Genomic DNA, 24,999 nt, shown 5'->3' with positions numbered 1-24,999 from the left:
TTCTGTCTCCTTGGATACCATCTTCAAGCATATAATCACCTGGTAGCAGTACATTTGTTCTCCAATATAATCATGGACTATTCTGACATGTTTAATATTTGAACATATTGTCACAGCACTATTCACAGTAGCAAGGACATGGAATCAACCTAGGTGCCCATTAATGGTGGACTGGATAAAGAAAATGTCGTACATATACACCCTGGAATACTACACAGCCATAAAAAAGAATGAAAGCATGTCCTTTGCAGCAACATGGATGCAGCTGGAAGCCATTATCCTAAGTGAATTAATGCAGAAACAGAAAACCAAATATTACATGTTCTCACTTGTAAGCAGGAGCTAAATCTTGGGTACACATGGACATAAAGACAGGAAAAGAGACACTAAGGACTCCAAAAGGGTGGGGGGGAAGGGCTGAAAACCTCCTATTGGGTACTATGTTCACACCTGGGTGATGGGATCAATAGAAGCTTAAACCTCAGTATCACATAATACACCTATGTAACAACCATGCACATGTACCCTCTCAATCTAAAATAAACATTGAAATTAAAAAATAATTTTAAAAATTGAACACAAAGCATCAAGATAACCACACGTTATGTAGTTATATGTATGTCTGTATCTAACACACCCACCCCCATACCCGTTAGTGATGCCCCAAGAGATATTCAGTAAATAATCATTGAATATGTAATAAAGGTGGCAAATTAACCTAAAAATGCCCCCATAACCAAGGTTAGAAACAATAGAAAAACAAAGAAAATGTTAGTAACCCCCAGTGACTTCCCTTCCCGTATTTACAAACTTATTTCTTTATCCACTTGTTCATTGATTATTTAACATGCCTTTTGTTGAAAAAGGCATTTTGCTGAAAAATCATCTACAAATCAGCTAACCTCTATTTGTCGTATACTAATAAAATTTTCATGACAGTAGATGTTATAGTAAATTTTACTTAAAACATGTTTTATGAGAGCAAAAAATTTGACATCTCCCTCCTCATTTCTGGCAATTTGAAAGACTTCATTCTGTCTTCTAAGTGTCTTATTTGCTCCCAGTGACAATCTAGTTCAACACAAACAACTAAAACACATTTGTTCACTAACATGCGATTTTCTCCCAAGAATGTCCATGCTTTAAGCTACAAGGGCTTAATCATTCCCATAACCCTGCAGAAACTGAAGCCCAGAAAAGCATGACATGGGTGAAGTTACACTTTACATAGAGGTTAACACAGAGGAGAGACAACTGAAATCAATTACCAACACATGTAGCAAAAACTCACTGCTGAAGTCTCAATGTCTGTTTCCACTTTACCCCCACCCTAGGCTGCTACCTATGCTAGGCTACCTGTTTTCTCCTAGAAATACTATCCATGAATGAAGGTAATAGAGAAGGGAGCCTGGACAACCCACAGCCTTGGGAGCTAGACAGCTGAATGAAAGAAACAACAACAGCAAACAAAAAGAATACAGGATGCCAGTGGACAGGATCATTCTTGGATCTTTTTCCTCCCCTGTCCATTGAAATACGTGAATGAGCTGCCTCTATTACCTGCATTACACAGGTAAAGTAAGGAGGATTTAATGTGATAAGTGTCATAGAATATTTAGTATCACACCTAGCAAAGGATGTCAGTCAATACTTGCTAGATGTCATCAACATCTTCCTCATCATCATCTCCTTGTACCACAGGATGTGGCAGTTCAGATATGACTGGAATATAGGTTCATAAAAAAGCCACTCAATGCAAACCATTCTCTTTACAAATGACAGCTGCCCCAGGGTTGCAGAGATGCCTTTTGAAATTCAGCAATACAATTTCCATTGGGGGAAAAGAAGTCATAAGGCACATTCTCATTTAGCAGGTGGAAAACAGGCCAGTTAAAGAACGCAAAGTCTACTGAGCATTTTCTTAACTGGTTAAGGAGGGATGTGCGAGGTAGGAAAACTCCTAGACTTCATGGCTCCCTTTTGTAAAGGTGGCGTGCCAAGATCACCATAGTTGATGGGAGCTAGCCAGCACTCATAAAAGAGGCTATAGGGGCAACATTATGCCCCATAGCAAGAAGCACGAATTCTTAAGCATAGCTACACCAGAAAGCAAGTAATCCCTCTGAAAGCAACCACTGTTCTGTATGGCAAGAACCAGACTCTCATTTTATTTCATTTTTCACTGTTCTCAGATTCCCCTCCCCCTCTCCCAAGGGTGGGTTCATGGCCATCCAAGATTATACCATTGTCACAAATGCTCTCAAAAGTGGGACTCTGATTCCCGTTGTTCACAGTGGGACTTTACCCTTGGACTACATCTAGTTACTACACAACATGTAGGGGAAATTTAAAGGACATCCATATATCTGAAATAATACACTCTCCTAAGTGAAAATAACAGATGGCCTGGCAGATAATGATCTTTAACTGAAGGGCTAACCAGTAACAAGGCCGGTTCTGGGAGCACTTGGCTATGGCAACGGATGACGCATAGGAATCATGTTTCTTGGAGGTCGAGGCAGACAGTATCTAAAGAATAGGGAAAGCTGGAGGAAGAATGCAGCACCCTACTTCCACGGAAGTGGGTTTCACCCATTGTCTTTCTCCTGCAGACATGCTGGTCCGTAGAGAGCCTTGGTACAGGTGATGGCTTTTGTGACTTAGGGGACCTGGGATGTGTAGGAAGCACAGATCATTTTAATGTTCCTTCTTGCCCAGATATTGGCCAGACAGCACATTGAAGCAGCCATCTCTTCCCCAGAATAACTGCTGGGAGAGGTAGCATGACCCCTCCAATAGCAAACTTTAAGGATTTACAGCTACTATATAAGGACGAGAGGGTAGAGGGATGGGTGGTAGATGTTGGGAGCCCCTAAGGGAACAGGACATTCTGAGCCCTTCTAGATAACCTCTCTGGTTACCTGTATATCCTTTAACCACATACAGCTAGATCAGCCTCACAGCTCTTGATTCCTGGAGTTCTGAGGAGGCTTCAAGACACACACAGCTGTAGCTCAGCTTAATAGTGCAACCCAAGATATTAGCAGTTTGACATATTTTTATGTTTCAACACCCTTTTGCTATAGAGTTGTTTTTTTAAAAATTTTTTACACATTTGCAATATGATTTCATGGCAATTTCAAAAGGGGTTCATAAGAGTTATTGTTTTAGCTAAGTTTACTCTCTAGATTTACAGATCTTTCGGCAAATGTACCTAAATATTCCAGAGAAGTCGACAAAAGTTGAAATAAATTGGTTTGCTTGCTAGGGCAACAATGCTCTTTTCAGAAGAGACTTTTGCTTGCTCATTTTCCAATTTAAAATATCGTTTATATTATTGGAGGAAATGAGGCAAAAGATATTCACGTGAAATGTTAATGAAATCAAATGAGTCTCGACATAAAAACATAAACATTACTATAAATATTGCCTGCTACCTGCTAGTACTGAACAGTGTTCAGAGCAGAAAACTCAGTATCTCATCTTGTAAGTAATTTATGAGTTGGCAAATCATTTTACTCATATTTATAGTACAATTGATAACTTCATTGAGATTATAATATGCAAAAAAGGCTGACTGGGGGTTAGGAAGGAAGAAAAGAGAAAAAAAAAACAAAGACAAAGTACTTACTTTGAGTGATATTTTAAAAGTAATCCTGAATTTCAAATTAGGCTTTTTTGCTCAAAAAGAAAGACTGATCTAGTTCTAATCCCTGGGTCCTCAGGGTATGCTTCATTACTCAACAGGACAAATCTTTGAGAAATCTTCCTTTTATATTTATTTCTTCAAATGTCCATGCTTTACTAGAAATAGTAAAAAACAAAGCTGCCTTTAAAAAAAAAAAAAAGCAAATCCAGGATGTAAGTAACAAAAGAAAAATAAATCCTCTCCAAAGCTAGACTCTAATTCAGAGTGTAACTGTCTCCGCTATCTCCGTTTGAAGGCGTCCTCTTGTATTCCTGGTGACATTTCTCATCACTCAGCCCAGTGCTGTTTTACAGCAACGTGAGGATGTTTGAAGAGAAATGAACTCATTCTCTGAAGTCCCTTGTAGTAAAGGAAAACAGATGGAGGATTTCCTGCTGAGGACTCCCTACCGAGGCACAAATTCGAGGGGGTGTGGAATTGATTTGTTAAGGCGCTCGGTTTTCTAGGCTCAGCAGAATCAGCTCAGCAATGAGCCCATATATGCTGTCTCTGCGCTACAGAGAACTCTGTCATCCTGCAATAACTCCACCAAAAGCAAGTGGCGGAGGCGGCTCAACAACATTATAGGGCCCTGTTTGTCATCATCCCTATTGCAACCACATCTTACCTCAGGACCAGAGAAATGCACGTAAGGACGTTTTGCTAGATTCAGTCTTCTTTCCCATGACTTTCGTTCGTTTTTTTTTTTTTTAACCGTTATTTGAGGCTCAGGGGTACATGTGCAGGTCTGTTATGGAGGTAAATTCACGTCAGGGTTTGGTACACAGATGATTTTGTCACCCCGGGTACTAAGCAAAGTACTTGGTAGTTATTTTTCCTTCCTCTCATTTCTCCCACCCTCCTCCCCTTTCTTGGCTTTTCACATTCATTTCCCAGGTTTCTTATCTGATATAAGCAGTTTCCAGTTCCATGCATTTTGTGAGTGCATTCCTAAAGATTAATTTAAAATGTTATCAGCATTTTCTTTCTCCTACCACCCCTTTTCCGTATGAAAGTACACTTTTCAGCGAAGCACATTTCAAAATATGTGATGAAGATACTGTTTTGCTCAGGAACATTAAATTACACATATGAAGAAAGCAGGACTCTGCATAAGCTGCTCACGACTGCAGAGCCCTGACCACAGATTGAGACTCTTTAACTTTAAAACAAAAACAAAACCAGAAATAGTGAATAGCCCAAAACTCACTTTTTTAATTTTAATTTTTGAGACAGGATCTCACTCCGTTGCCCAGGCTGGAGTGCAGTGGCATGATCTCAGCTCACTGCAGCCTCAACCTCCTGGGCTCAAGTGATCTTCCCACCTCACCTCAGCCTCCCAAGTAGCTGGTACTACAGGCACACTCACCACACCCAGCTAATTTTTGTAGAGATGGGGCATCACCATGTTGCCGAGGCTGGTCTCGACCTCCTGGGCTCAAGCAATCCTCCCACACTGACTCTCCAAAGTGCTGGGATTACAGGCATGAGCCACCATGCTCAGCCCCAAAACTCACCTTTAAAAGCACTATTAGGGCCGAGCACAGTGCTGTAATCCCAGCACTTTGGGAGGCCAAGGCGGGCAGATCACCTGAGGTCAGGAGATGGAGACCAGCCTGACCAACATGTAGAAACCCTGTCTCTACTAAAAATACAAAATTAGCCGGGCATGGTGGTACATGCCTGTAATCCCAGCTACTAGGGAGGCTGAGGCAGGAGAATTGCTCGAACCTGGGAGGTGGAGGTTGCGGTGAGCCGAGATTGAGCCACTGCACTCCAGCCTGGGCAACAAGAGCAAAACTCCATCTCAAAAAAAAAAAAAAAAAAAAAAAAAGCACTATTTGGAGTTATTTCCTTCCTTATCACCAAGAGTAAGGATACTCCTGCCCATCAGAGCCCTATTAATCTAACAAAGCAGTAACCGTGTATTAATTTCAGTTATCCTAACAGTTCACTCTAACTCCCTAACTATCTTTCATATTACAAATGTGTGTTAAACATCCTTCTAGAAATAAGTACCACACAGTCTTTCTTTCCGTGTGTCTTGGTGCAAGAGTTAATTTTTGTGGAGTAAAAGTTTCCATAAGCACAGGAAAATGACTATGAAAAATTAAGAGAGGTGAGGAGGGTTATTAGGAAGAAGATGTGTAAATTGTGTGTGCGGAGCTATGGCTGATCCATATGAGTGGTGAGGACAAAAAAATCTTTTATAGACTCAATAAAAAATTTAAAAATCATCTAGAAGGATGTTCTACATCAGGGATCCACAAACTATAGCCCATGGGCCAAATTAGGCCCATTGCCTATATTTGTAAATAAAGTTTTATTGGAACACATAAAAATTGAGAAATTCCTCTGTAAAGGAACAGATAGCAAATATTTTAGGCTTTGTAGGCTGTGCAGTCTCTGTTGCCATATTGTCTATAGCTGCTTTCCTGCCACAACGGCAGAGTTGCACACTTATGACAGAGACTGCATGGTCTGCAGACCCGAAAATATTTGCCATCTGTCCCTTTACAGAGAAAGTTTTCAGACTCCTCCTCTGTATGATAGAGGGTCACCAGACAACTCCTGAATATTTTGGCCTTTTTTCTCTGAGCTGTGCAGTCAGAAGTGTATCACCATAATTGTATTCATAGATAATTCTCATCACTCAATGTCTTACCACTACTCATGGGGCAAGTGTGACAACGGGGCTTCTTGGAGGCCTGGGGTGGGGGTAGAACCCCCAAGATCCCAGGGGGCAAGATGGATCAGGTGATGTAAGAGTGTTGCAGGATGACACTATCAGAGAAAGAATCCAGACACTGTCAACGAGGGAAGTCAGAGAAGCAGGGCTGAGAGTGAGGACTGGGAAGCACAATGAAGCCACAAGGGGAGGGCAAAATAACAAAGATTAGTTACAAGTGAGTAAATGGAGTATGACATGGGCTGAAGCAAGCTGGTCGGACTAAGACCGTCAGCAAAAATAAGAATGAGGCCGCCTTCTTTCTAGTGCCCCCATGGAAAGATGACTGTACCCTGATTTGTTCCCTGGGCTGTTCCAGTTTTAAAACTGAAGGCCCCGTATCCAGGAACCTCCCCAGTTCCAAGGAATCCAGATGGTTGGCCATCCTACCTGGTGGCACCATGCAAAAGCATGAAAGTCAAGCTTTCCCAGTGCTTAGCATCTTCCATCCTTAGAGAACTTAAACAAGGAGCAGGAAGCTGCTCTTAGAGCTGCTGGGGGCACTGGGGGCCACTGCAGAAAGACAGAGGTCTCTGCTCTCAGTGAGTAAGTGATCTCACTGTGAGCAGGAAGATCACTCACTGGGAACAGGAAGAGAACAGCCTCAAAATAACCTGTAAACAAGTGTGAGATCATGTGTATTACTGGACAGTTTTTGGCCTGGCCTTTTTACCCCAACGCCAGCCCACATTTTTTTCCCAGAATAGCTGACCTGTATGATTTGATGACTGCCAGTTGCCTTGAACTCTCTGCTTTAATTTTCCTAAACTCCATAGCTATCCCAAATAATGCTTCATTTTTAGGTTCAATTTCTTTCATCTAAATAATGAATGCAAACCTGACTTTCCATGAATGTAGCTATTTTTAAAAAATGTACCAATCTGTCAGTAACAGCTCCTCAACAAATATTTCTTGAGCTCCTGCTATACGCAGGTGCTGTGCTGAGTTTGGGGTAAAGCACTGAGCCAGGTAGGCAAGGCCTCTGGTCTCATGGACAGGAAAGAGAAACACACAAATGTATACACAGGCTAACTTCAGATTGTGATAAGTGGGGATAAATAAGCAAAGCGATATGATGTAGAAAAACTGGGCTGAGGTGGGGATTTTATCTTAGGATTAGAGAGTACCTTCCTGAAAAGGTAGCATTTTAGCCACATGCCGGAAGCCGAGAAGGAACCAGTTGAGCAGTGAGCTAGGAAAGCTCAAAATCAAAGACAGAGATAGGATGGAACTTGGTATGTTCCAAAAAGCAGAGAGGACACTGATGTGGTGTTGTTAGCAAGTGGGGAAGCATCAGAGATAGGCAGACACCAGATGGTGCGAGGCTCTTGTCAGGATTGATGAGGAGGTCTGGCTTTTTTCCAAGGGCAAGGCAAAACTATGGAAATAATCTAAGCAGGGGAATATGTGTGAACTGATTTGTGTTTTTCAAAGGATTTCTCCAGATGTGCTGCTGAGAATGGATTGAAGGGAAGAAAGATGGGACTGAGTGAGAATGTTCACTTGTTAATTTCTCGTGTCTGTTCACTTGAGGGAAATCAAAGGGCAGGGACCTTGTCTTCCTGGGTCAGCACTGTATTCTGATCTTCTAACAAACACCTGGTGCAGAGAAGATACACACATGATTCTGTCAGCTGTCTGTTGAGTGCTGTGTATAGAAAGCACTTAGCTGGCTGCAACAGGGTGGGTCTGTAAGTGAGAAGAGAACCAATTGCTCTGCAAAAAATTATCACTTGGGTGGATACAGTAGATAGACTCAGTCAGCATTTTTTTTTGGAATTGTTTCTTTTATTATTATTATTATTATACTTTAAGTTTTAGGGTACATGTGCACAATGTGCAGGTTAGTTACATATGTATACATGCGCCATGCTGGTGTGCTGCATCCATCAGTCAGCATTTTTGCAGCTCCTTCTGGAGTGCTTCCTTCACCGTAGAGCCTGGACAGCTAACAAGGACATTCCTCAGACTCCCTTGCAGCCAGGGCCCTGCCTCCCAGTCTTCCAGAGTCTCAAAGTCTTAAACTTTCTGCTGACTCAAGTGAGGAAGAGTTATAGTACAGGATGCATCCATGTTAATCCCTTTTGCCGATGTAGATTATCAGGCCACCATGGCTCTGAAGCCAACAGCTGGGGCCAGCTTTATGGGAGGTGACCAGAGCAGTCACACAGGACTCCCATGATTAGAAGGGCCCCATGCTTGGCTTAATGCTCTGTTGCTGCTGTCTTGGGTCTTAATAATTGTGAACATGGGGGTCTGCATTTTCATTTTGCACTGGCCACGTGAATACGTAGCTGGTTCTGCTAACGGTTCTGCTATCAGCTTTTTCATTCTGAAGAGAGTGAAGTGACGTGTTCCCAAAAGCCGGGAGGCATGGCAGGGGCTTCCAGTTCCCTGGATAATGCATCAGGTGGTGAGATACAAGAGTGGACATCTGGGACAGCAGCTTCCTGGTCCTCGTCTTCCCGGTCTTGACAGAGGGCACAGTTCCCCAGGAGCCAGCTCTGCTCAGTGGTGTCATTTTAGGAAGCCACTTTTGGAATCCCAGCCTAGATCCTGATCTTCTAGCCTTTCCAGTGATTTTGCGAGCAAAATTCCTTTTCTGTTTAAAATAGAGTGGATGCTGTCATCTTCTACAATACTCATCCCTAATTAAAGACACTCTTGCAGGAACAAACCGGCTTCCTTAAAAAGCTTTTCTACTGCTTTGTCATCAGATTTGATGTTGTTGAGGTGGCAGAATTTAGTAGCACTTTTGAGATTCCATGTTCTGGACATGCTCCTTGTTAAGTAAAGAGCCTGAGCTGTTGCTTACCAGGAATGGACCTGGGCACATTAGTTATAACCTTAAATTGTGAAGATGCTTTTCTAAAAGTAGGTATTATTTTTAGAAAATAGCTATTATTTCCCACTGGTGGACCTAGATGGCTACAGTCTCCGCTGAATGCCTGTGTGACCGGTAGAATATGATCAAGCTGTATGTCCAGGTCTAGGGGTTATCCCTGGCTACTGTAACAGGTTGTCACAAACTGAGTGGCTTAAAGCAGTAAGAATGTACTCTCTCACCCTGGAATCAGGGTGTGTCACGGTAGGTTCCTCCTGGAGGCTGGAGAGAGAATCTGTTCTGTGCTCCTCTCTTGCTTCTGGGGGTTACCAGCAGGCCTTGGTTTCTCACTCCAATCCCTGCCTCCTCTATTTTCACATGGCATTCTCCTGTGTCTCTGTGTGGCCCTTCTTCTTATAAGAACACCAGTCATGGCCAGGCATGGTGGCTCACGCCTGTAATCCCAGCACTTTGGGAGGCTGAGGTGGGAGGATCACGAGGTCAGGAGATCGAGACCGTCCTGGCTAACACGGTGAAACCCCGTCTCTACTAAAAAAACAAAAAAAATTGGCCAGGCATGGTGGCGAGCGCCTGTAGTCCCAGCTACTTGGGAAGCTGAGGCAGGAGAATGGCGTGAACCCAGGAGGCGGAGCTTGCAGTGAGCCGAGATTGTGCCACCGCACTCCAGCCTGGGCGACAGAGTGAGACTCTGTCTCAAAAAAAATAAATAAATAAAATAAAAAAAAGAACACTAGTCATTGGAGTTAGGGCCAACCCTAATTTAGTATGATCTCATTTTAACCAATTTACATCTGCAAGGCTCAATTTCCAAATAAGGTCACATTCTGAAGTCCTGGGTGGACATAAATTTTTCAGAACACTATTCAGTCCACGACACCAGGCTATATACTTGAGCCTATGGAATAAAACAAAGCCATCCTGTTCGCACAGAAATAAAACATCTTGGCCTCATGACTGTCTGTTCCTGGGTGGTTGAACCAACTGGCTACAGATGTGTGAAGTTAGAAAGACTTAGAGGTAACCTTAATTTTGCGGAAGAAAGTAAAGCTAGTTGCATTTTCTTTTGTCTTTAAATATGCCCTACTATTCAGGATACCTCAACATATGTAGTGACGTTTTACTTTCTTCCAATGCTTTTGTTGGCAGAAAATCTTAAAATTACAGGAAAATGTCTGTAATTAACTCAAATCAAGCATCTTGATGGGGTGCAGTGGCTCACACCTCTAATCTCAGTACTTTGGGAGTCCAAGGCAGGAGGATCGTGTGAGCCCAGGAGTCTAAAACCAGCCCGGGCAACATAGTGAGACCCTGTCTCTACAAAAAACCAAAAACAAAACAAACAACAACAACAACAACAAAAACAAATTAGCTGAGTATGGTGGTGTGTGCCTGTGGTGCCAGCTACATGAGAGGCTGAAGAAGGAGGATCTTTTAAGTCCAGGAGGTCGAGGCTGCAGTGAACTGTGTTCACACCACTGCATTCCAGCCTGAATGACAGGCAAGACCCTGTCGCAAAAAAACAAAACTCAAAAAAACTAAGCCATCTAAAAATACAAACCCCTTCATCTGAAATTTTTGCTGCAAAAATACACCCCTCTGACTTTTTTTTCTGCCTGCAGACATTTCCACAGAACCATCAGCAACGGACAAGCATTTATGCAGAGGAGAAAAAGGTCAGTGAAGTTGCTCAAATGAATGTGGCTTCACTTATCCACAGTGAGGACTTTTTATATTTCACAAATCAAAAAACAATTTAAGCTATTTTAGATAGTTTTTTCCAGTTCAATGAGATCTAATTCCTTAAAGCTGAATAAGCAAGGATTTTTTTCCCCCAAAATGAATACCTAAAATGACACTACAAAATATAGCCTTAGGACGGAGATATCTTTTTTTATGGGCACAGAAGAGAATATTGCATTATTCAACTAGACAAAAAGCCATTCCATCAGAATTCTTTTATCATGTTTCAGTGTACATATCTTGCCATGGGAGAATTACCTTTATTAGGCAGCATTGAAGCTATTTATTCCCTTTTTATTCCATTAATTAAACTGTAACACAATCAGTTGAGTTATCCATAGCCAACCTTTGGAAGATTAATACAGGATATTATTCTTTTGCTCATATTTGGCTTCTGCATGGTAATGAGACAGCAATAAAGTTTATGTTCCCATAATGTATAAGAATTGTATTTTGTACCAAATAGCTAACATCAAATATAACTACTGGTATAAACAAACCACACAATACAATCATTCTTGGCGTACATTAATGTGTCACTGAAAATATTAATACAATGCCCTCTGTAGCTAAAATCTGAATATTTAAGTTATAAGAATGCATAAAGAAAAAAATTACTAAAAATATGTCATATCTGAAAAAACTAACTTAAAAATAGATTTGGGTGGTTGGCTATCAAATTATCTCAGTTTTAATATGCACTTTGAGGAAACTAAAACCTGCTCTGCTCTAACCTGAGTATTTTTTCTCCATATAACTTAAAATCCAAATTTACAATGCAGAAACATTTACTGGCATAATGAGCACTTAAAACTTATGCTGTTTTGCCATTGGGCAATATTTCACATTTATTAATGAGTTATTTCTCACAGGGCTGTTCAACAAAGGTTTCTAATCCATTTGTTTTAGGTAGAGAAATTAAGACAAATACATTTTGAGTTTTTTTTTTTTTTTTTTTTTTTTAAGGCCCACAGAAGGAATCAAGGCCAGGAAGACAGGAAAGAAATTACTGGGCAGGATTTTGCATAAATGTGCCTTAATCTGAATACATTTTTCTTCTGTAGCCACATAACTGCAACATTTCATTTCACCACTCAAGGGATGCCAAATACTTTAAATTTGTATGTTTTTATTCTTTAATCATAACAATCATTAATAGTGCATATAATAGTACACACAGCCTCCTTTGAAAAATGAATCTGCATCTTTTTACTATTTTTGGCTCCCCACGAGCAGTGAATAAAGTGACAGAATAGACTAATTTTAATAATACTTCTCTCATATGGATAAGAGAGAATTCTGAAGATCTGTGCTGATACTTTACTTTGCTATAATTGATACAAATGTACAACTAGTTTGTCTTCGGATGAAGACAGAGATGAACTAATTTACCAACATGGAAAGTGAATTAGGAACCACCATTTTCTTATACAAACTCAAGTAATTAAGACTGTCTCAAAGTCCATTCTCGTCTATAGTTATACCAGAGCCACTTTGCACTTGATAGGTTTGTAAACAATTATTAACCAAAAACAACATCAGCTATGCATAGTGGCGTGCCTGTAGTCCCAACTACTTGGGAGGCTGAGTTGGGAGAAACCCTTGCATCCAGCAGGTCAAGGCTGCAGTGAGCAGTGATCGTGCCACTGCACTCTTGCCTGGGCAACAGAGCGAGACGTTGTCTCAAACAACAACAAACAAACCATGACATCAATAACAATCTAATAGAATTTTTATTTCCGTTTTGATCGATTCCAAATCCATCTCAAACCAAATCCTTTATGACTGTCATGTTGACAGCTACTGAATTCTTTCTATATTTTTTATATCCCCCAAACATTGACTCCTTATTCCTCGTTCTTTTTACATTTATTCCTGGACTTATCTTTCCTTTCACCATTCTTCCTTTCACTTTCAAGCACTTTTTTCCTCTTTTTTAACACTCTTCAATTTCCCTTGAATGTCCATCTGGATTTCTGTTGATTTCAGATCCCCATGAACTTACTTCCTACCCCACCCTCCAGTTTCCATCTGTTCATTTTCCCCCTGGTTTTCTCCAGTGCAGTTAATCCACATAGAGAATTATTGACAGAAGATAGGAGCCGTACAAAGATCATAAATCTATAGCTCAATGTAAACATTGCTCAGTAATCTATCTTGCAAACATGTTAATCAAAAAAAAAAAAGAGACCACAGTTCAACCAAAAAGTTAATAAATTCAATTAACTATATAAAACAAGATAGTTATCCCAATTTAAAAAAAGGCAACTGGGAACACAGACAAAAGAGTTAGCGTCTTTCCATCTGTGACATTAAATAATGTAAGCACCCGTAGTGGCATCGTTTGTTTGTTTTGTTGTTACTCATGGTGTTGATCCATCTCTCTGATCATTAGTGAAAGGAGTGACAAATAAAGTGAAATTCAAATATACCCAGTCTTGGCCGGGCACGGTAGCTCATGCCTGTAATCCCAACACTTTGGGAGCCTGAGGCGTTGGATCACTTGAGGTCAGGAGTTCGAGAGCAGCCTGGCCAACATGGGGAAACCCCGTCTCTACTAAAAATACAAAAAACAGCTGGGTGTGGTGCCACATGCCTGTAATCCCAGCTACTTGGGAGGCTGAGGCAGGGGAATCGCTTGATCCTGGGAGGCGGAGGTTGCAGTGAGCTGATATTCAGCCATTGCACTCCAGCCTGGGCAACAGAGTGAAACATAGTCTCGAAACAAAACAAAACAAAACACAGTTTTGAGAACATGTTGATTCCTCTTGTCTCCCCAGTCATTCATTATTTATTATGTTGCCTAGATTCCCATCTACTTTCCAATTGAGGGGCCATATTTAGATCTTGGCATGTTTGAATAGACTTATCAAGTATCATTCTGTGACATGACAATAATAGCTGCTTCTTGAAAGTTCAGATATATTACATCGATTGCATTCTCCTCATCCATTAATTTTATCATTCCATAAAAAAGCCATTGAGTTAGTAAAAGATGACTCCTGATCCTCATTTTTCTAATCTTTAGTTGACTTCAAGGTTTCTTTTCTCTTGCTATTCATTTAACTATTATACAAAGGACTCAAGCCACACTTTCTGGGCAGTAAATTCCAAGATATATTTTGTGAATATGTTTTAAAACTGCAAGTACCACATTTAAAAATTTTCCCTCCAGCTCTTATTTACTATACAACCTCAAAAGTCTTTTCAATCTTAAGAAACCCCCAATCATTGAATTCTAGTTAATAACATGGTCACCAGGCATTCTTATCTGTTTTTGCTACCGAAATATTTTTGGCTGTGAAGTAATCCTAGAGTTTCTGCCTCTGCCTCAGTGGAGGTTAGCATTTTTCTGAAGATGTGTGATTTCTTTCCATTATAAACAATTCCTATGGTTACACAGTCACTCACACCTAGTATGTAAAATAAAATAGCCTTCCTTAGGATGAGAAGTCAAATCTAACAAGTGCAGGCTTCTGGAACCTTCTTGGCTACTTATTCCGTCTTCCTTGCTTTGACCTCTGATGCTTGTTGTGTGCCTGTAGACTCTTCAGATGAACCCCCAGACCTACCTTTACCTGGACAACCCCATCCTGCCACCTACAATGTCACAGAGTAATGTGATCAAACCATTAATATTTCATTTTTTTTTCTGCTTCACTTGCTAGTTCTATACCTATAAAAGTGACTTAAAGCTGATAACCTAAACAGTATTTTGTTAGTACTGTCTTTCCCCTTTGCAGCACTAAGCAACACTTTCATCCCTTGTGTGAGTACAAGGGTCTGTTAAAAGATTCTGGTAGTATTGTTAAAAATTGTTAGAAGATTTGATTTAGCCAGACATTCACTTCCAAGATGGATAATTTTAGACTTGGTGATGTTCTCAAAAGAAGACATATGTGTGGCCAACAAGCATATGAAAAAATGCTCAAAATCACTAATCATTAGAGAAATGCAAATCAAAACCACAATGAGATACCATCTCACACCAGTCAGAATGGCTATGATTAGAAAGTCAAAAAGTAACAGATGCTGGTGAGACTGCAGAGAAAAGGGAATGCTTAAACACTGCTGGTGGGAGTGTAAACTAGTTTAGCCACTGTGGAAAGCAGTTTTCAGATTTCTCAAAGAATTCACAACAGATCTACCATTTGTCCCAGCAACCCCATTACTGGGCACAAACTCAAAGGAGTACAAATCATTCTACCATAAAGACACAGGCACACCTATGTTCATCACAGCACTATTCACAATAGTGAAGACATGGAATCAATCTAGATGCCCATCAATAGTGGACTGGATAAAGAAATGCAGTACAGATACACCATGGAATACTATGCAGCCATAAAAAAGAATGAGGTAATGTCCTTTGCAGCAACATGGATGCAGCTAGAGGCCATTATCCTAAGTGAATTAACACAGCAACAGAAAACCAAATGCTGCATGTTCTCACTTATAAGTGGGAGCTAAACACTGAGTGCACATGGACAAAATCAAGGGAACAACAGACATTGGGATTTACTTGAGGGTGGAGGCTGGGAGGAGGGTGAGGATTGAAAAACTACTTATTGGGTACTATGGTCATTACCTGGATGACAAAATAATCTGTACACCAAACCCCCATGACATGCAATTTAGCCGTGTAAAAAACCTGCACATGTACCCCTGAACCTAAAAGTTGGAAAGAAAAAACAAAACCAACCAACCAACCAACCAACCAAACAACACAACAACAAAAAAGAATTGGTGATGAAATAACTGGTGGGGATTTTCCAAAGGACAGGCATCTGGTCCTGTCTTTTATATTTAGGCAGAAAAATTATGAAAATGGATGAGACAGTTGAGATGCATTCTGCTGTACATCTGGTATAGAATGCTTGACAACATTAAGGTGGGATAAGCTGGGATACTCAATGACCTCCTGATTCCTGGCATGTCATTCAGCTGTAGGTAACTGAGATTCCAACTCCCATCACTGAGGCATAAACACACAAGGGTTTTTTTTCTGTCATGTAAATGAAGTCAACTTAGGCAGTTAGAGCTTGAATGGGAAATTCATATAATCAGGGACCAAGTCCCCTACAGGCTTTATAATCTAGTAGGCTAGAGTGGACTTCCAGCCTCCAAGTCGCCTTATGGTTCAAAATGGCTGCTGCAGCACCATCCATTTACTCTACATTCTATGCAGGAGGAAGGAGAACAGGAAGAAGATGTTCTTACCCTCTCTTTTTAAAGATATTTTCCTGAAGTCCTGTACAACTGATCACTTATATCTCATTGGTTAGTCTCCAGATAATTACATGGCTACACCTAATAGCAAGGGAGGTTGAGAAACGCAATCCTTTTCTAGGTGCCATTGTCCCAGCCAAGCATCAGGGTCCTGTTACCAAGGAGGCAACAGCAGACAACTAACTGCCCCTGCCACCCTTGTGTCCTGGAAATGATTACACAGAACATATCACATACACTGCCACCATCTGATATGTGGTGCGGTATTGTCAAAATCCCATTGTCAAAATCCCAGCTGCACAAAATCCCATTCCATCACAAGGTTCCCGGTGCTTAGAATTGGTCTCCAACTTCCTAATAACTTCTACTCTTCTTTTAGGCCTCACTGACTCCCCACTCCCTGGGAAGGCCTTCCCTGCCTCGATCAAGGCCCTCTTTCCACAATGCACAGCCCAAGTACTTTCCTCCCCCACGGCTCCACTCAGGGGAAGTTTCCACATGCATGCATGCCTTGTGGATTGATGGTTGCCATAGCTTCCATTCTAGGCCGAAAGCCCCATGAAGGCAGTAACCTGGTCTTTTCATTTGTTTCTTCACCATTGCATCCTAGAAGAATGCCTGCAACATAGTAGATACTCAATAAAGATTTGCTGAGAAATGAATGCAACTGTTCTGCTCAGAAGGAATGCAACCTCACAGATGACCCACTAAGCTCCAAGGGAGACAGCAGAACGGCAGCCCCTGCAGGCCATGGAGATCAGTGGACCAGGAATAAAAAGAATCTCAGTTCTAGATGAGAACAGATACCACTGGTTTCTTGAGCAGGAAGAACTAGAAGCTTATTTATGCCTGGCCCAGCTCACTGCTGTTAGGGACATTTCATCCTCGCCTGTGAGATGGGCTGAATGAGGGACATTAAAAAGCTGCTACCTTTGATACATGAATATCTCCCAGTACATCCTGGCTTCCACCTGCTCTTCCTTCTCCTGCACCCACTCCGTCTGGCTGAACCTGATGGCTGAGTCTTTATATTTTTGCTGTCTACCAGACTTGAGATTTTTGCAACTTGATGCTTTGTGCTATTCAGGTGTTCCCTGAGTCAGTTTTTCCGGGATGCTTGAATTTTCTCTTGCTCCTTACTTTTTTTGCCTCTATGAGTCGGTAGAATTTCAACCTGGACCCAAACCTAGGACTCCATACTTATATTCTAGTTCGTTGGCATGCATCTCTACAGTTACATAACTATTAAGTATGCATCATCATCAACATCATCATCATCAACATCTTGCAGTGGGAAGTTTCATCATTTTGAACACTTTCTTTGGTATCTTCACCAAATTCCAAGTAGAAAATTACAGAATCTAAACAGACAGGAAATGTGTTTGAGGGAAACCACTTTGATTATTCCAGGTAAAACCAGATGAAGAGCATCCTTAATAAAATGTGGCTTTGCCAACTTTAGAAAACATCCTTCATCATTTTTCTAAATACAGATAAAATTTTTAAATCACACTTTACTTTTTAGAGTAGTTTTAGGTTCATAGCAAAATTGAGCAGAAAATCCAGAAAGTCACCATCTACTTTTTGTCCCTACATGTGCACAGCCTCCTCTACTGTCAATATCTGAATCATAGTGGTACATTTATTACAATCAATGAGTTTACATTGGCACTTCATTTTCACCCAAAGTCCATAGGATGCTCTCTTGGCATGGTACATGCTGTAGGTTTTGACAAATGTATGATTACCTGTACTCACCATTATAGTATCATGCAAAGTATTTTCACTGCCCTGAAAATCCTCTGTGCTCCACCTATTCATCCCTCCTTCCTCCCAGAACCTGACAACCACTGATCTTTTTTTTACTTTCTCCCTAGTTGCCTTTTCAAGAATGTTGTATAGAGACCTATGTCATATATTTGGAATCAAATTGGCGGCTTGTTTCTCTTAGTAGTATGCATTTAAGATTCTTTCATATCTTTTCAAGGCTTGATAGCTCATTTCTTTTTAGTGCTGAGTGATGGTTCATTGTCTGGATATACCATGGTTTATTTATCCATTCACTTACTGGAGGACATCATTGTTGCTCCCAAGTTTTGACAATCATGAATAAAACTTCTATCAACAACTGTGTAAAGGTTTTATGTGGATAGAAGTTTTCAACTTCTCTTTGGGTAAATACCAAGGAGCATGATTGTTGGATCACATGGTAAATGTCCGCTTAGTTTTGTAAGAAACTGCCAAACTGCCTTCCAAAGTGGCTATAGCATTTTGCATTCCCACCAGTAATGAATGAATCCCCACAATGTGTGGGTATTATGGGAACTACAATTCAAGATGAGATTTGGGTGGGGACACAGCCAAAAATATCACCCATTATATTGGCTTTGCTCCTTCCTCAAAGATCAGTTGAATATGTTTGTGTTGGTCTATTTTTGGGGGACAGAGAATTCATTCTTTTGGCTGAACTATTTATCTATTCATTCACCAATACCATGTTATCCTGATTACTGTTGCTTTAAAGTAAGTCTTGAAGTTGGGGAATGTCTTGACTTTGTTCTTCTTCAGTATGGTGTTGGCTATTCCATTTCCTTGTCAGCATTTGGTGTTGTCAGTGTTCTGGATTTTGTCCATTCTAATAGGTGTGTGGTGGTATCTCATCATTTTAATTTGCATTTCTCTAATGAAATGTAGAACATCTTTTCATATGCTTTTTTTCTATCTGTATATATTCTTTGGGGACATATCTGCTAAGTCCTTTGGCCCACTTTTAAATTGGGTTGTCTTATTATTGTTGGGTTTTAAGAGTTCGTTGCATAATTTAAATAATAGTCCTTTTTCAGATGTGTCTTTTCCAAATATATTCTCCCAGTTATTGGCTTGCCTTCTCATTCTCTTGACATTGTCTTTCAGAGAGCAGAAATTTTTGACGTAGGCTGGCTTATCAATTATTTCTTTCATGGATTGTGGCTTTTTTCTTGTATCTAATAAGTCATTACCACATCTAAGGTCATCTAGGTTTTCTTCTGTGTCATCTTTCAGGAGCTTTATTGTTTTGCATTTATATCCATTTTGAGTTAGTTTTTGTGAAGGATGTGAGTCTGTGTCTAGATTCTTTTCTTTTTTTATTGTATGTGTTGTCTAGTTGTTCCAGTACCCTATTTTAAAAAGACTATCTTCCCCATTGTATGAGTCTGTTCTCACACTGCTAATAAAGACATACTCAAGACTGGGTAATTTATAAAGGAAAGAGGCTTCATTGATTCACAGTTCCACATGGCTGGGGAGAGCTCACAGTCATGGTGGAAGGTGAATGAGGGGCAAAGTCACATCTCACATGGCAGCAGGCGAGAGAGCTTGTGCAGGGGATCTCCCATTTATAAAACCATCAGATCTCATGAGACTTAATCACTGCCCTGAGCACAGTACGGGAAAAACCCGCTCCCTTGATTCAATTACCTCCCACCAGGACCTTCCCACAACACATGGGGATTATGGGAACTCCAATTCAAGATGAGACTTGGGTAGGGACACAGCCAAACATATCACCCACTGTATTGCTTTTGCTCCTTCCTCAAAGATCAGCTGAATATGTTTGTGTTGGCCTATTTCTTGAGGGGAAGGGAATTTATTCTTTTGGCTGAACTATTTATCTATTCATTCACTAATACCACATTATCTTGATTACTGTTGCTTTAAAGTAAGTCTTGAAGTTGGGGAATGTCAGTCCTTGGACTTTGTTCTTCTCCTTCAATATGGTGTTGGCTATTCTGGGTCATTTGCCTCTTCATATAAATGTTAGAATCAGTTTATTGATATTCATGAAATAACTTTCAGGGATTTTGATTAGGATTTCATTGAATCTACAGATCAAGTTGGGAAGAACTGACATCTTAACAATATTCAATCTTTCTATCCACAAATATGTAATATATTTCCATTTATTTAGTAGTTCTTTGATTTCTTTCATCAGAGTTTTGAGTTTTCTTCATATAGATCTTATACATATTTTGTTAGTTTTATACTTAAATATTTCAATTTTTGGTGCTAATGTAAATGACATTGTGTTTTTAATTTCAAGTCTCAATTGTTTATTGCTGGTATATAGGAAAGCAACTGACTTTTGTATATTCACATTTTATCCTACAACCTTGCTATAATTGCTTCTTCATTCCAGGACATTTTTTTTGGTTCTTTCAGATTTTCTACGTAGATAATCATGTCATCTGTGACCAAAGACAGTTTTATTTCTTCCTTCCCAATTTTTACACCTTTGGATTTTTTAAAATTGGGATATAATTCACGTACCATAAAGCTGAGCCTCTAAAAATGTACAGTTTAGTGGCTTTTGGTATAGTCACAGAATTGTGCAACTATCACCACTATCTAATTCTGGACTATTTTCATAACCTCCCAAAGAAATCCCATATCCATTAATTATTTTTCACCCTTCCACTCACTGGATATGTCACATTTTACACTAAAAATCCAACATCCAAGATAAATAAACTACTGTTTAGACAATTTAAAAGTATAAAAAGCAAAAAGCAAAACCAGAACCAAAACACAATGAAAAGCACAAGATGACTAATTTCCAAATGAAAATACTAGGCTAAACATTATGAAATTATCATTTTTACAGGCAAAAACGACCTAACAATGTCAATTTCATATAGTCCAATCTAATATTTCCATCAGTATATCGAAATCATTGAATTTCTTCAGAATACCTTGACGAGTATAGCTTTCAATGTAATTCATTATTAGCTCCCAAGTATAGCAATAATAATGTGCAAACAGAATATGAATAAATGAAAACAGCAAACATTAAAAAATCATTTTCAAATCCTTGATTTAAGCGTCCATCAGGGCTGTCATACCCTCACAGGAATGGATGTCCTTGCTGGTTCCCAAGCATGCATAGAAAGGGAATCCAAATACTTAAAAACAAATTTTAAAACTTTTTTTTTATGTTATTTAAATGTCTTAGACAATTTTATGAATAATTTAGAATCATAAAACTCCACTAATAACCATTAGGGAAAAAAATGAAACTTGTGCCAATACCGTGTGCCCACTGCTAATGATCTTCTCAGATGTCCCATCAGCTGGGTTTCTGCAATAATGTATGCTGTTAACACAGGAGTGCTTTTTTCATCCAGCTGTGGCTGTATTTTGACCTTGACTCCTTTTGTGATTTGACTCCAAAAATTGCAGTTTGTTGTTTTAGTTCTTTTTAGCAATGGTAACATGTGGAATACTGTTTTTTGTTTTGTTTTGTTTTGTTTTGTTGAGAAAAAGAAACACCATAAAAAGCAGCTTAAAGGATGTTTGTTAGCAGGGCCACAAAGTGGCCACAAAATTTCTGATACAAAACATTTATCCCAGGTTCCTTGGGCATATTTTTTCTATATATTTTTAGGGCATTTAATAATAGGAGTATATTGCTGACTTTTTATTTTCCTAGTTCATTTTATGAGGAAAATAGAAAACAAACAAACAATATCTAATTTCTCTAAAGCTGACATGAAAAGGAAGAAAATAGAAAAGCAAAATACCTAAGATAATTAAGATCTAAATAATAAAAACTGCAGTCATACTAGAAATATATTCTATAGTATGAGAATTGATTTCCTTGCAAAATAGTTTGAAAAGGGAAAAGTTGATAATACTTCTTGCCTTGAAGGCAACTGTCTAAACTGGGCCAGGACACAAACTAAATGACAGCCTTGCTAAAAGCAACATTCACTTTAAGCATTAAGTGCTTGTCTTACATAAGACACAGAGTAAGAAAGCACCCTATTTACAGTCAACCTTGTGGATCAGCAGACAGACTTGAAAAAGGGCCTATTATGATAGGGTGATGGTTAGTTATGTTGATTTTACTGTCACTCTTTTGTGATAATTTTCATACCCAAAGTAATTAATGTATTTAAATGTATGTTACAAGTTCACTATTGCTATCTCCTGGGCTTCATACCGAGTCACAGAGTGTCCTCTCTGGGAGCTGCATACACCCAATGGGTCGCTGTCTGCACAGAAACCTTTTATTCTTAATGAAACAGATGTGCAACCTGCTGGGCTCAGACTTTATTGACCAAGTAGAGTAGCAACTTCAAGCTTATTACCAACCTAACTAACATAATAGCAGCCTCAGACCCTTGTTTCTTGGTGGAGTGATGAAAACAAACAGAAAAAACCCTAAAAGGATTGAAGACCAATGAAATGAGACACAAAGACTTATTTTGCTATAGTGAAGACAGGAGAGGGAGGGGAGGAGGAGGACAAATAAAGAAAAGGGCTGTCCCAGTAATGCAACTGCAGCCACCTCTTATCAGGTGGAATATTATTGGCAGGCAAATAAAAGACAAGGAAATCATATCAAGTCTCCTTTCAAGGCAGGTGAAATTAGGCAGCATTTGAGGTGGGAATCATCTCTGCAGTGGCAAAACTAGTAACCTATCTACCCCTGCAGTGTCGCAAGGACAAAAAAACCAAACACCGCATGTTCTCACTCATAGGTGGGAATTGAACAATGAGAACACTTGGACACAGGAAGGGGAACATCACACACCAGGGACTGTTGTGGGATGGGGGGAGGGGGGAGGGATAGCATTAGGAGATATACCTAATGTAAATGACGAGTTAATGGGTGCAGCACACCAACATGGCACATGTATACATATGTAACAAACCTGCACGTTGTGCACATGTACCCTAGAACTTAAAGTATAATAAAATATATATATATATATATATATATATATATATATATATATAAAAGAAAATGTGGCACATATACACCAAGGAATACTATGCAACCATAAAAAAGGATGAGTTAATGTCCTTCGTAGCCACATGGATGAAGCTGGAAACCATCATTCTGAGCAAACTATCACAAGGACAGAAAACCAAATACTGCATCTTCTCACTCATAGGTGGGAATTGAACAATGAGAACACTTGGACACAGGAAGGGGAACATCACACACTGGGGACTGTTGTGGGATGGGGGGAGGGGGGAGGGATAGCATTAGGAGATATACCTAATGTAAATGACGAGTTAATGGGTGCAGCACAGCAACATGGCACATGTATACATATGTAACAAACCTGCCCATTGTGCACTTGTACCCTGGAACTTAAAGTATAATAATATATATATATATAAAAAATGTGGCACATATACACCATGGAATACTATGCAGCCATAAAAAAGGATGAGTTAATGTCCTTCATAGCCACATAGATGAAGCTGGAAACCATCATTCTGAGCAAACTATCGCAAGGACAGAAAACCAAATACTGCATGTTCTCACTCATAGGTGGGAATTGAACAATGAGAACACTTGGACACAGGAAGGGGAACATCACTCACTGGGACCTGCCGTGGGGTAGGGGAATGGGGGAGGGATAGCATTAAGAGAAATAACTAATGTAAATGACGAGTTAATGGGTGCAGCAAACCAACATGGCACATGTATACATATGTAACAAACCTGCACGTTGTGCACATGTACCCTAGAACTTAAAGTATTTAAAAAAAAAAAACAAAAGTTTTTGCAGGAGAAAAAAATAAAAATAAAAATAAAAATAAAAGAAAAGGGCCTTCCCACCTTCTTCCTGGGAGCCGGGAAATGGATTTGCCCAAACAAGGGTGGGGACTCCTGGGCAAGATTAGAGAGGGAGCCTGATGGCTTTTCTTGCTGTTGTTTTTTCTACAGTGGTTTAGTGAGTGGACTGAAGTGGGTGCAGTCTGGTCTTGAACTTGAACCCTCTGTCACCCAGGCTGGAATATAGTGGTGCAATCACAGCTCACTGCAGCCTTGAACTCCTGGTCTCAAGCGATCTTTCTGTCTCAGCCTCTCAAGTAGCTGGGACTACAGGTGCATACCACCATGCCTAGCTAATGAAAACTTTTTTTTTTCAGAGACAGGGTCTTCCAATACGCATTCTTTCCCTGTGTGTCTGTCTCTCTCTAACACACACACACACACACACACACACACACACACACGCTCCCCTTCAGAGGGGAGGGTTACAGGCTGCTCTCTTTGAGATAGTCAGATAGTCTGAGCAGACTAACAGCCTATGAAATTTACCTTAAATCCATTCCCCAACTCCCCACAGAGCTCAGAGAAATTTGTCTAGTCCCTGAGCTGCCAGAAAGTGGCTTGCATGGACCCTGCCCCACAGAGGGTATCAAGGCTATAGCTTTTGGCCTTTGGTCTCTAGATATAGCTGAGTAGACCCTTCTCCAATCACAGAACAGAGCAATCCATCCAGAGCCTCAGTGAGCTTTTAGTGTCCCCAAAGTCCTGGTTTCTTTTCTATTTGGGGTTTTGCAAACTTCAGTTCCATATTTCAGACACTCTGCTTTCTCTATACTTTGTAGTCTAAAGCCATTCTTTATTTTTCCTCTAAGTGTAGGATGGGCAAAACAGTTGTATCTCCTCCACAGTTAGGTGCGAATCTCAGCTCACACCTAACTGTGAAAGTAGCAGCAGGTCTCTGGAATTTCTCCTCGTGTCCCACACCTCCTAGGGCCCTTGCAGCTTCTCTGTTTCCATAAGATCCCATATGCTTTACTGAGAGCTGCTCGTCCTCCTTTGCCTCAGAAAACCAAAGGTCATCAGGTCCATAACCCACATGCTCACAAGCACTGCTTTACGTTCTGTGGGTTAACTGGCCTTTTTTCTGGGTCACCTCTGCCAAAGATCAGCGGCAGCTCCAGGGCATGCAAGCAGAAGAGGAGGCGTGTTGCCCCTGG

General features: G+C 40.2%; 1 protein-coding gene across 21 annotated transcripts in view; it reads right to left on the bottom strand.

Annotated features, from left to right (window-relative positions):
• KIAA1217 overlaps nucleotides 1–24,999 on the bottom strand; it is an 854,498-nt gene that overhangs the window by 426,226 nt on the left and 403,273 nt on the right. Inside the window, exon 1 of one of the 21 annotated variants that reach the window (XM_009458073.5) lies at nucleotides 3,632–4,027. The exons of the other annotated variants lie outside the window; for them this stretch is intronic. The gene's annotated coding sequence lies outside the window, so the exon portion shown is untranslated. Of the gene's footprint in view, nucleotides 1–3,631; nucleotides 4,028–24,999 lie in introns of those variants that run through there. 21 annotated transcript variants of the gene reach the window in all.

This window comes from Pan troglodytes, chromosome 8, assembly GCF_028858775.2.
Source record: "Pan troglodytes isolate AG18354 chromosome 8, NHGRI_mPanTro3-v2.0_pri, whole genome shotgun sequence".
In the NCBI taxonomy this organism is placed as follows: Eukaryota; Metazoa; Chordata; class Mammalia; order Primates; family Hominidae; genus Pan; species Pan troglodytes.
This window is presented reverse-complemented; position numbering and strand designations above follow the sequence as displayed.